This window comes from Physeter macrocephalus, chromosome 5 (assembly GCF_002837175.3).
Source record: "Physeter macrocephalus isolate SW-GA chromosome 5, ASM283717v5, whole genome shotgun sequence".
Classification (NCBI taxonomy): domain Eukaryota; kingdom Metazoa; phylum Chordata; class Mammalia; order Artiodactyla; family Physeteridae; genus Physeter; species Physeter macrocephalus.
Genome location: NC_041218.1, coordinates 104,274,831 through 104,286,499, shown reverse-complemented (window position 1 = coordinate 104,286,499; position 11,669 = coordinate 104,274,831). Strand labels below are relative to the sequence as shown.

The following is an 11,669-nucleotide window of genomic DNA, read 5'->3' as shown; positions in this document are numbered from 1 at the left end:
GTTTTCCCGGACTCCCTCCCGGCCAGCCGTGGCGCACTAGCCCCTTCAGAATGTGTTCATGCAGCCAACCCCAGGCCTCTTCCTGGGATCTGACCTCTAAAGCCCGAGCCTCAGCTCCCAGGCCCCGCCCGCCCCCGCGGGGGAGCAGACAGGCCTCTCGGGCTGGTGAGTGCCGGGCGGCACCGATTCTCTGTGCGGGAACCTCTCCGCTTTGCCCTGCGCACCCCTGTGGCTGCGCTCTCCTCCGCGGCCCCGAAGCTTCCGCCCTCCGCCGCCCGCAGTCTCCGCCCGCGAAGGGGCTTCTAGTGTGTGGACACCTTTCCTCCTTCACGGCTCCCTCCCAGAGGTGCAGGGCCCGTCCCTTTTGTCGCTGTTTATTCTTTTTTCTTTTGCCCAGGTCCCGTCCCTATTCTTTGTCGCTGTTTATTCTTTTTTCTTTTGCCCTACCCAGGTAGGTGGGGAGTTTCTTGCCTTTTGGGAGGTCTGAGGTCTTCTGCCAGCGTTCAGTGGGTGTTCTGTAGGAGCTGTTCCACATGTAGATGTATTTCTGATGTCTTTGTGGGGAGGAAGGTGATCTCCACGTCTTACTCTTCCGCTATGTTGAAGGTCTCTTGTCAATGGTGTTTTTAACACATAGAAAGTTTGTGGGGTTTGTTGTTTTGTTATTTTTTTTTCATGTTTTCTGTTTTAATGGGGCCATCATTTTCTTTGATGGCTTCTGGACTTGTGTGTCATAGTAGAAAAGTTTTCCCCATTTCAATGTCATAAAGAAGTTTTCCCAAATTTTCCTTCTCAATATGATGGCTTCATATTACATATTTAAATTGCTCATGCAGTCAAGAATTTATTTTGTTACATGGTATGATATATAAATCTAACTTTGTTTTAATTTCCAAATGACTATCTGGTTATCTTTACGTCTTGTATTGAATTATGATTTTGTATGCACGATTATCATACCATAAATTCCTATCAGTAATTGTGTATAATTCTGGAGTTTTGCTATATCTGGTTGGTCTTTGCCTCTTTTTGTACATGGGTACAACAATCTTTTTTTTTTTTTTTTTTTTTGCGGTACGCGGGCCTCTCACCGTTGTGGCCTCTCCCGTTGCGGGGCACAGGCTCCAGACGCGCAGGCTCAGCGGCCATGGCTCAGGGGCCCAGCCGCTCCGCGTCATGTGGCATCTTCCCGAACCGGGGCACGAACCTGCGTCCCCTGCATCGGCAGGCGGACTCTCAACCACTGTGCCACCAGGGAAGCCCTACAACACTCTTTTGATAGTTTGTTTACTAATATGTCTTCATAGATGATAGGGTTAGTCCTAGTTGTTGATCTTCTTTTTCACAATTATCTGTCTGTTCTTTTCTACTTATATTTCCATATAAATTTTAGGATCAGATTTTCTAGTTCCAATTTTAAGATACCTTTGTTATCTACATTGGGATTTTATTGAATTTATAAATTAATCTTTATAAAGAGGAAATTTTTATGCAAAACGATGTATTTAAATTTATTTCACTTTCATCCTTCAGTAGTTTTTTAAAAATATTTTCTTGAATTATAATTTGTATTTGTTTGATACCTTACTATTGGTAAAGCTATAGATTTAAAATACATTCATTTTGTACCTTGTTTTTCACTAATTTTTAGCATTTTAATGAATTTAGTTTTAAACAAAAAAAAATCTCGTATCTTCAGCAATTTTCATACTCCAGTACCTTTCATTTTTCTAGTTTGATTGTCTAAAATTTCCAGTGAACATTCAATAGCCGTGGTCATAATCAGTGTTTCATTCTTCTTTCTGACTTTCACAGGACTTCGCCTAATGTGCCCCCAATTAAGCAGATTACTACCTTTGGATTAACAGGTATATTCTTTTATGTTATGGGCATATCCATTTGTCCTTAACAATGTGCACACAATCTATTTATTGTATTTACATTTTAAAAAATTAAATCAGAGATCTTTGTTTAATTTTGTCACAGACCTTTGGGCATCTTTGGGTATATTTGATTTTAACTTATTAAAATAACAGATTTCTTAATATTGAAACTTCCATTCACTCTTGGAAGAATTTCACTCGTTCATAACTGGTTCTGTTCTCTATCCCTCTCTCTCGCTCCCTCTCTCTTTTGTTTTTTAGTATTTTGAAACAATATTTCTTATGAAAATTGATATGTTTTATTTTGTTCTGTCTTTCTTTCCTACTCTTGTATGACTTTAGTATAAATATTATTATAATTATTTCTTATAAAGATGCCCATATTTCAAAATGTATACATATTGTAACATACAATAATTATATATATTTATATTATAATTATAAAATATAATTATATTATGATATATTTATAATATAATAATAATGTATTATACTATATTTTATATAATAATTATATAAATAATAATTATATAAAATAATAATACAATTAAAATTAAAATAATAATACAATTATTATATGGTTATATAATATATATGATTATATATATTTATGTGTATTATATATTATATATTATATATTTAAATAATAATAAATATTATATATATAATATGTATAAATTATATATTTTACATATAATATATATAACATATGTTTATATGATATATAAATACACATATATACACATATATGTATATATATGTATATATATACAATGGCATTTGATTTTTTAATTTTATTTTATTGAATTATAGCAATATTATATATTTAATATGTATAAATTATATATTTTACATATAATATATATAACATATGTTTATATGATATATAAATACACATATATACACATATATGTATATATATGTATATATATACAATGGCATTTGATTTTTTAATTTTATTTTATTGAATTATAGCTGATTTACAATGTTGTGTTAACTTCTACTGTATGGCAAAGTGATTCATTATATATATATTCTTTTTCATATTCTTTTCCTTTATGGTTTATCACAGGATATTGAATATAGTTCCCTGTGCTATACAGTAGGACATTGTTGTTTATCCATTCTCTGTATAATAGTTTGCATCTGCTAATCCCAAACTCCCAATCCATCCCTCCACCACCACTCCCCTTGGTAACCACAATTGTTTTCTCTGTGTCTGTGAGTCTGTTTCCATTTCATAGGTAAGTTCATTTGTGTCATTTTTTAGGTTCCACATATAAGTGATATCATATGGTATTTGTCTTTCTCTTTCTGAGTTACTTCACTTAGTATAATAATCTCTAGGTCAATCCATGTTGCTGCAGGTGGCAGTATTTCATTTTTTTATGGCTGAGTAATATTCCACTGTATATATATACACCACTTTTCTTTATCCATTCATCTGTGGCATGGCTATTGTAAATAGTGTTGCAATGAACACTGAGGTGCATGTATCTTTTCTAATTATAGTTTTCTCTAGATATATGCCCAGGAATAGGATTGCAGGATTATATGGCAACTCTTAGTTTTTTGAGAAATGTCTTTTCTGTTTTCCATAGTGGCTGCACCAATTCACATTCCCACCAACAGTGTAAGAAAGCTTCCTTTTCTCCACACTCTCTCCAGCATTTGTTTTTTGTAGACTTTTTAATGATAGCCATTCTGGCTGGTGTGAGGTGGTACCTCATCATGGTTTTGATTTGCATTTCTCTAATAATTAGCAACGTTGAGCATCTTTTCATGTGCCTGTTGGCCATCCGCATGTCTTTGGAGAAATGTCTATTTAGGTCTTCTGCCCATTTTTTGATTGGGTTGTTTGTTTTTTTGTTACTGAGTTGTATGAACTGTTTGTATATTTTGGAAATTAAGCCCTTGCTGGTGGCATCATTTGCAAAGATTTTCTCCCAGTCCATAGGTTTTCTTTTTATTTTGTTTATGGTTTCCTTTGTTGTACAAAAACTTGTAAGTTCAATTAGGTTCCATTTTTGCTTTTATTTCTATTGCCTTGGGGGACTGACCTAAGAAAACATTGGTATGATTTAAGTCAGCTAATATTTTGCCTATGTTCTCGTCTAAGCGTTTTATCGTGTCATGTCTTATATTTAAGTCTTTAAGTCATGGTATCTAATTTTAAGTACAAGTTTTGTGGTTAAATATCTTGACTCATATATTTTGTATAGCAACTTGAACCCAGAATGTCTCCTGATTTCATGATTAACAATTCACCCCTAAGTCAAAATAAGGCAAAATAGATTACACCGTTTTCTACTTTTTGCTTTACAGCTCATTAAAATTCAATGAACACATTTGCTTTAATGTGTCGTAGGCAATTTGATAGCTGGATTTCACAGACTTTTAATTGTTCATCACTTAACGCAAAACCTCCCATGTTTCATCATCACATGCAGGCTTGATATGTTTGATATAATCACATGAATATTAGAAGAATATTACAACTTCAAGATACTTTTCTTATGAAAAGGCTAATTAGTTTGAGCTACAGAATAAATAATTGATTATGTGGTAATGAAGCAACTATCTAAAGATAAAAAAAAGAGCATGCAATTGACATTTCCCCTTGGCACACTCTTTATAGATTAATAAGAACTCAAACTTTTCTTCTGAATATCAGTTGTAATTGTTTTTCTTAATGTGATAGTCTTTTGCAAAGAAAACCTAAAAAATATTTTTATTGTTCATAATTATGGATTTTTAGAGGCTTTTCAAAAAGATTGTGCTTAATCCAATTTGTCTACATGAATAGATTAAATGGTGCAGCCCATTAAAAATCATTTTCTTAGCTCTAGGGCCTAGATCCGAAACATCATTTAGACAGGAACTAATGAAATTATCCTTATCTGAATGCTCTAAAGGAGATAAGGAAGGAAATGTCAATTCTGCTATTTCTATGGGGCAACAAGTCACAGAACTCAACACATAATCAAAGGAAACATTTAAAATAATCTCTGCGGACTAATTAAAAGTTCAATTAAGGAGACTATAATGATCTTCCCTGATGAACTTTTATAAAAGACACATTTGAATAGGTAAAGTTTTGCTCTGAAAATAATTATAATCAAGCATTACAATTCAAGTAGAAGTCCATTTGCAATTGAAGTGCTTTTGACAGCAGTTTTCATTTCATTGCTACATCCGAAAAAGCATATGGGTAAGGATCTAGAGCCTAGAGCAGGCTGTGAAATTCCTTTGGAAGAGGCCCTGTGTTGATTTATTCTGTAGAACTATAATCCACCTCCTGTTCATTGTCTCTACTGTGTCCTAGAACAGGCTGTCTGGTTTGGGGACATAGTGGGTGCCCTCATGGAGCCTCTGATGCAACCAAAAAGAAATTCTTGAAAGTTTCCTCCTGAAGAGGGCTTTACAAACAGGCAACACACTTTGTTATCCGGCGTCTTATCAGATTTTCATGTTATTTCTAAGAGTTAAAGAGGACAGTTGTTACTTTTCTTAATATGCAAATACCACCACCACCACATATGAACAACAAATGCTGCAGCCCAGGTGATGCTGAAAACTCAGCCTCTGTGCACCAGCGCTGAATCAAATCTCAGACACAGAGTTTTGGGTGAAGTAGAGAAGAATAGATTTACTGCTTTGCCAGGCAAAAGGGAACACAGAGGGCTCCTTCCCTGGAAAACCGTGTGTCCCAACTTGTGGGGGAGGGGGGTGGATTTAGTGAGGAGTTTTATTGCAGTGGTTCAAGGGTGGGGTTGCTGATAAGAATCAGAGTGTATGCGGGGCCTGCACTCCTTTAACCTGGACGCTGGTGGTCAAGGTTAGCAAACTGTGACCTTCTCTCTGGAACATTTTCCGTTTGGTCGGAGTTTTAGTTCTTCAGCATAGCTCAAAGATATGGTTATGTGTATCCTTTTGGGGGGAACGAGGCCCCTGCCCCAAGGCTGCACTATTGTTTCTTGACTGCTTCTCCTTTTTCTCTGCATCCCTCCCTTCCTTGATTAGCAACTGTTTGAAAGACTTCCATGCCCAGGAGCCCCACAGAGTCCTGCTTGTTTTCACAAGGAGGTTAAGTGATTTGAACTAAATCACAAAGTCAATCATGAACAAAGAGCTTGCAGACCAGGATCTCCCAGTGCCTTACACATGCAAGTTCTTTCCACTGCATGATTGGCCTCAATGAGGGGAGGAGGCAAGAGTCTGTTTTCTAAGTGTCTCCTAAAGCCTTGAGAGATATTTAGGAAGCGCTATTAGCTGGTGACTAAAAGAACAGTTAAACCCACAAATGGTTTGATTTTCCCAGTCTCCCTTCCCTTTGAAGAACCTGAAATTACGCATTTGTACTGAAGGGGTATGTGGATCTTTTTGGAATCAAAAGTCCTGCTGAAAGAGATGAGAAATTATTGGAAAGTTTGGGGGACCTGGGGTGTCACTTTGTCCCACGGGCTTTGTATAGTCACAAAAAAGAGTGACTAAGGAGTAGGAGATTATAAAGGCATTAACAAAATCGTAGAGGCATCTACAGTTTACAAAGCCAGGTCATTATTATCACATTTAATTGTCAAAACAAACTAGAGAGGTAGATATCATTGTCCTCGGTTTACAGACAGGAACCCTAAGGCTCAGACAAGCGCAATTGATTTCCCCAAGGTCAGAGAGCTAGAGTGGGGCAGGCTGGGCTTCAAACCCACATCCATGGACTCACGTGTAGAGTTGTTGCCTGTGTTGAAGCAGTTCCCAGAGTGTAAGCATGGACAGTGCACGTGCCCACTCACACCCACATTTGAAAATCCCTCACCATCTTCTGCCTTTGCAAAAAGCTGGGTTTTATTCTCTTTAAAGTGGATTAGCCAGATTTGGTTTTTTTCCCTTCATCTCTCCCATGCTCTCTGCTTCATTCACAACGTTTTTCTGAGATTGATGAAGCCTGGCCCCTGCACTCAGCTGGGGAGGGTTAAAGAAGACACAGAGAAAGGAAGTCAGCACAGCTCAGGGTCATCCAGAAAGGAAGCTACCAGCACATGTGGCTCCTGGACATTCGAAATGCACTATTGTGACTGGAGAACTGAATTTCTCATTTTAGTTAATTTAAATTTAAAAACAAATACTCAGTTCAGTTACTGGAAAACTTTGAAGCATGTTTGGAACAAACTGGGTACGCTAATCTGCTTTATCGACTGCAAAATCAATGAAATCTCTATACAGACCAAATATTGAGATGTGCAAAATATGTTAAATATTTTATTATTATATTTTTATAACTACTGTTGAAAATGTAATATTTTTGCATATACTGGGGTAAACTTTAAAAAGATATCATAAAAATCATTTTCCATTTCCTTTTACTTGTTAAAACATTCTTATGAGACAATTTTAAATTGCCTATGTGGCTCATATTTTATTTCCATTGGTCCTATTTTATTTTATTTTATTATTTACTGGGCTAATAAGAAAAGAAACACATATTTAAGAAATACTATTAACATGGATATTTAATATTGTTGAACATTAATATATTCGATATATTATATATAGATTATATTATAGAGAGAGATTTTATTTTCCAACACATAGTTTCTTTTCACCTTTACTCTAAATTCTTCAGTTCTGTTTTTATTTTGAAAGGTTTTGAAATAGAAACAAACAAACAGCAAGACAAAAAACCTATTTGTCCTATGGAATGCAAGACATAATCTGTCTTATCTGAGTCTATGTTAATTTTAATTGTTTATTGTCACATTGATTCCATACTTGTGAGAGTATTTTTTTCTCTAGCACCTGTGAACCTTTCTTAGTCCACTGCCCACATGTTCTTTGACAGTTAATCTCTTAATGATCGTGTAGTCATATTCTAATAATAATATTATTAATAATAATAATAACTTTCTGGATTTCTTTTTTAAAGTTAGCTTTGAGGTTTCCCTGATGGCATCTAAATGAAACAAAGATTTGTTCTTTCACCTCATAGAAAGAGATGCTACAAAAATTAGGCTTTTTTGTTTTATATGTTACTAGTATAAGAGATGCATAGGAAGTTTTAAATTTGAAGAGATATTCAGCCCTCCCTAATTTTCTACAGGCAAAATTTTACTAACATGAATATTTCAGAGATTGTCTGCTTCACGGGAAGTCCCTAGAGATTTCTCACTATCCTCACCATCTATAACATGTTTATGCCCCAAGGTGAAACATAGATCAAACCTTGTATGAATAGTTATGTTCTGATTCCCAAAAGGATACTGTACTTTCCTTTGTTTTACTATTAGAAGTTACGGTAATAAATAAACTACCTCCATTAACAAGCTGGGAGAATGGGACTTAATTTTCTTTTTTCAATTTTCTCTGATGCTTCCTGCACGCTCTGCTATAAAGTATAGGTTAGATTTTTTGTCTTCAACAAAATACTAGCTCAGAGCCCCATGGAACGTGACAGTCCCAGCTACTTCAAGCTACTGGCCCTTCAAAGAGTAGACTGGAGTCAGTATGCTTACACAGCTTTCACATTGTAACAGTGGGCTTTGAGTCAGATTTTCCAGGGCTTTTGTAGAAGAATACTAATCCAAGATCCAGTGGGACAAGAATTAATGATGGGGCTTCCCTGGTGGCGCAGTGGTTGAGAGTCCGCCTGCCGATGCAGGGGACGCGGGTTCGTGCCCCGGGCCGGGAAGATCCCACGTGTCGCGGAGCGGCTAGGCCCGTGAGCCGTGGCCGCTGGGCCTGCGTGTCCGGAGCCTGTGCTCCACAAAAAAAGAATTAATGATGGAAGTCTGAATGAACTGAGGAGTAAAATAAATTTAATATGTTTATTTGTTTGGAATACAGTTGACGTCGTTTTAAGATTCTATTTTCTGGGTATAAGAGAAAGACCCCTTTTCCTTCTTAAGCCAGTGGTAACCCACAGTAATTTAGTAGGGTCTACTTTTGTAAACTAAAATAACAGATTTTAAAACGAGACCTGATTCCCACTGCTGTCCCAGAATTCAAAGACTTTTACTAAGTCTCCTTACTCATCATGGCAATGTAATTATTTTCAAGGGTCCAATAAGAGTATGCCCTCCCTTTTGCAGAATCGATGGATAAATAAATTAGGCAAGGCCTTCCCTTGTATCCTCACACAGAAGAAGAAGGGCAAGAGAGCTTTCTGGGGTCTCTTTTGTAAGGGCACCAATCCCCTTCATGAGGGTTCTGACATCAGAACCTGAACACCTAACAAAGTCCTTACCTCTTAGTACCACCATGCTGGGAATTTTGAATTCAGGGGAGTGGGCACTGTCTATAACATTTCACCCAAGCCCCTCAAATTCATGTTATTCTTACATGAAAAATGCATTCATTCTATCCCAACAATCCCCAAATTCTTGCCTTGTACCAGCATCAACTCTAAAGTCTAAGTCAAAAGTCTCATCTAAATCAGGTGTGGGTGAGACTGGAGGTGTGATTTCTCCTGAGGCAAATTCCTCTTCCACTGTGACACTGTGAACCAAACAGGTTATGTGCTTCCAAATTACAATGGTGCCATAGATATGAGATAGACCTCTCTATTCCAAAAGTGGGAAATAAGAAGGAAGAAAGAGGTAACAGTTCCCACGTAAGTTCAAAACCTAACAGGGCAAACAATATTAAAGCCTGAGAATATTCCTCTTTGCATGGATGTTCTGGACCTACCAAGGTGGTACCTCACCCTCATATTTCAGTGGGAAGGCTCTCTGCCTGGGCCCTGCCCACCTCGAGGTTCATTGGTGTGACCCCATTGCTCTCCCATGCTGTCCTATCCCTCGAAACCTAGGTGGAGCCAGCCACGCCCTCTGGACCTCATGTACTCTGGGCCTGTGATGGTCATGTCCATGGCTGACAACAGCAATTAAAAGTCTCCAGAGGAGGAACACTGAGCTTAGAATTGGCAAAGGATGAATTTCTCTTCATCTGACACACCTTTGGCCATTCCAGTGGGCATGTGTCCCCTTTCATGGCAATCTTCGATGTTAATCTATACCTTACTACTTATTAGAGTGCATTCTGGGGTGACAGGGTGAACAAAATTCACCCTGGCAAACTCATCACCACCAAGCGCACCCTGGCCTAGGAGTGTGTCCTGTAATGTGTCAGGATAGTGTGGGGTTGGAATCTAAATGATCTGCAGCAATGGTGTTAGACGATGAAGTTTGCAGATCCCCAAATACCAGGCCAAGGGATCTGTGCTCTAACTCGCTGTCTTTAACAGATTTGAAGCATGTGCTTGAAATAGCTTTTTGTTTCTTTGCTTGTTTTAATCACAATGACTGTATCAGCTTTGCGAAACACAGCTAGGTGAATGAAAGAAGATAAAAATGATAAGTGAAATTGTTCTGTAAAGGTAATTTTGTATAGAGGAGTTTCATCTCTGAGGAAGCAAAATATAATTTTCCCCTATTCCTACCAATTCACAAGTTAAATAGAATAGATTAATATAAGAACACTTCTTACCAATTCCAGGGAAAACAACTTCTTTATTTTGAAACTTTGATTCTTTAGTATTGTGCTGAGTGTTAATTTGTCTTAAATGAAATATTTGCCCACCTCACTTTTGTTCTTTATCACAGTTTATATCCAGTATGTGTGTGATGTACACAAAACCAATTCACTTCATTTTGCAATTAATAATGAAGTTTACATTCAGATATGCATATAATATCCCAATGGAACTTAACTGTGTCGAATACCAAACAAAATAATGAAGATTCAATACTGTATTTACAGAACAGGAATTGGACCAATGTTTTATTTCTGTGTTCTACATTTCAAGTAATCTAACCATATAATAAGTATATAATTGTAATTTGTATATGCAAAACTTTGGGGCAATAGGAGTGTGATAATATGACCCCATATTTGTAGAAATTAAATGTTTATTTAGGGAAAAGAGTTATAGACATATGGAAAGCAATAATATCGTATTTGGAGCCAAGACATCTAGTATAAAAGATAAGAGTGAGACATCAGGCAACAGGTCAGACTAAGCTTCCAGACCTTCCTCAAATCACATATGTAAAGAAGCAATAGATAATGTTCAAAATAATGACAAGAAATGTATAAATAAATGTAGCAGAAATTTAAATCTGCTTTCCTAGTAATTTATAGATCAAGCAGACTTATAATTAGTAAACCTATTAAAGATTTAAAATCTACACACACACACATATTAAGTTTAGTCTAAAAGTACCATCATTACAAATTGTTCTACACTATTATAAAACTTATTTTGTAGCTTTAATTATTAAAATAGCATGGAATTATCATAGAAATAAGTAAAATAATGGAAAGCTGTTTTTTACCAGATATTGAAATATGCACTGCTGGTAAAAATGGAGAGTAAAATACATTTTTTCTGTGAAAATTTTATCCTTTGGAAAAAAGAAGTATAATTCCTACCTCACACAATTTAAAAAATGAGTTATAGAATAATTAATGACATAAATATCTGGTGAACTCTTTAAATATTAGAAAAAAATATGAGAATATCATTATTATCTATATAATGAAGAAGTCAGAATATATAAAGAAAAATTTTACACTAATAAGAAAAAATACCATCTCTAGAAAAATGAGATTATTATTACACATATAATTTATAGGAAAGGAGAACCATATGGCCAATAAACCTATGAAATTATGCTTAAACTTAACAGTAGTCAGAAAATGAAAACATAGCAAAAAGCAGCTCCATTCCACATGCATAAGTTTGGAAGAGATGCAGACATGTAGAAATTCATATCCTCTGTGGAGAGGACT

General features: G+C 36.1%; 1 long non-coding RNA gene across 1 annotated transcript in view; it reads left to right on the top strand.

The window, feature by feature from the left end:
- Positions 1 to 412: 412 nt before the first annotated feature.
- Positions 413 to 11,669, top strand: part of LOC114486361 (uncharacterized) — a 63,938-nt gene continuing 52,681 nt past the window's right edge. The window contains exons 1-2 of the long non-coding RNA XR_003680009.2: positions 413 to 451; positions 1,816 to 1,868. This is a non-coding gene — a long non-coding RNA (uncharacterized lncRNA). The remainder of the gene's footprint in view (positions 452 to 1,815; positions 1,869 to 11,669) is intronic.